The sequence below is a fragment of the Pinus tabuliformis genome, chromosome 3_2 (assembly GCF_031772625.1).
Source record: "Pinus tabuliformis cultivar Carrire ecotype Pingquan chromosome 3_2, CPIR1, whole genome shotgun sequence".
NCBI lineage: Eukaryota > Viridiplantae > Streptophyta > Pinopsida > Pinales > Pinaceae > Pinus > Pinus tabuliformis.
Window position 1 is genome coordinate 1,078,838,035 of NC_142302.1, and position 1,982 is coordinate 1,078,840,016.

The following is a 1,982-nucleotide window of genomic DNA, read 5'->3' on the forward strand; positions in this document are numbered from 1 at the left end:
ACTCTGGTGCTGGATATAAGAATCAATTCAATTCCTTTGCTATCTTACAATGAATAAAATTATGGTTACTTCTTGAATCAATCAAAGTTGTTACCCTTTTCTTCTTGATATGTCCTTCTATATTGATAGTTTGAGGAGTGGTAATTCCAGCCAATGCATTACAAGATATGGTTGGATTCATTTCTTCTTTATCTAGGGTTTGTTCCTGGAGTATATCCTTTTCTTTTGACATTTCTTGTTCCTTTTCTTCCTCCTCTTCATAATCTATGTAGAATTCTTTCTTCTCAGCACACTTATGACCTTTAGTGTATTTGCTATCACAACTGTAAGAAAGCCCTTATGCTATTTTTCCTTCCAATTGTTGTGGTGTCAACTTTGTAGGCTGTGGAAGTCTAGGGGCAACAACACTTCCATCTTTATAGTTGTGAGTGGTAGTCTTCCTGGTTGCCATAATTTTTCTTTCCATTTTTCTTGCTAACCTGAATGCCTTCTCCAATGAATCAAGTTCCCAAAGGTGAACCTCATGTTGGATATTATCCTTTAAAGTCCCTATGAACACATCAATCCTATGCTCCTTTGGAATATCTTTTACCCTTATGTTCAATTTTCGGAAGTCCTCAATGTGCTCCATCATTGAACCCTTTTGTTTGAGATTTATCAATTGGCTAAAAAATGTGTTGCTTTTTGTATCCTCATAATGTGCTATCATTTCTTCCGTAAAAAATTCCCAAGTGACAATTTGTTTATGAGAGCAAAGCCATCGATTTGGTAGTTCTAGAGTGGAACTTAGGAATACATCTTTCTGACTACACATTTATGAGGGTTATGAGACAACTTGATGGAGTTCATTCTATGTGATTTCAAAAATGTTTAAAGAAGCCAATGAAGACTTTGCAGACAAGAAGACAAAAGACAAGTACTTGTTAAAGGACGAGCTTAGAGATTTAACTCCTACCTGTCTTGTGCACATTAAATAAGATTCCTCATCATAATATAGTTTAGTTAATAGTTAATTAGCTGCATTTGAGATATTGTGTCCAACTAAAATAGTTCCTAGTTTAGTATTTGGTTGAGAGTTTTTCTAAACTAAATGATTGTGTGGTTAAGATAGAGTTTCTATCTTCAACTAATTATTGATGTATTTATGTGTGATTAATCTACTTTAAAATAATTTTTTTGGTATGGAATTGTTTTCTCAAATAGAAGCACCATAAATTATACTTGTGATTTAATTTGAATTTATTTATTTTTAAAGTCACATTTATTCATAAAATTTTAATGGTTACTAATGAGCCCTGGTATTGCACCAAGGATGTTGCAACTCCCAAGGGCTTCTCAACTTAAATTATCAATTCGGGGTTCGTACAAACTTAGAGGCGATAGCGCTATATGCGTAGTAGGTTAGGTTCTGCTCATGTCACCCTCATTCATGAAATCGGATTAAGGTGTTCAAAGACCACTCCTCCAACTAATTACAATGAAAACTTCGTATGAAAACATAATGAACATGATTCTAACTACAAAAGTGAAAATTTCATTCATCAAATGCAAATGCCAAATGAAATTGCGTGAAAGGAAAATGGATAATCTATATGAAGTAAATCATGCTACTCTACTTGTACACTTAATCAAATCAATAAATTATGCATGCATAATTTGTCTACACATACTTTCTTGAAAACGAGAAATTCAATCTTTAACATACTCATGTAGAAAACTACTAATTCTAGCTTTGTTTTGTTATCTGATGGTTGCAATGAGGAAAGAATGAGTTTGGAGTGGTCCTAGAGTCTTCCCTAATAATTATGTCACAGTGTGGGAAATTTTTACAGAAGAAATGATAGCACATTATGAGGATACAAAAAGCAACACCTCTTTTAGCCAATTGATCAATATCAAACAAAAGGGTTCAATGATGGAGCACATTGAGGACTTCCGAAAATTGAACATAAGGGTAAAATATATTCCAGAGGAGCATAGGA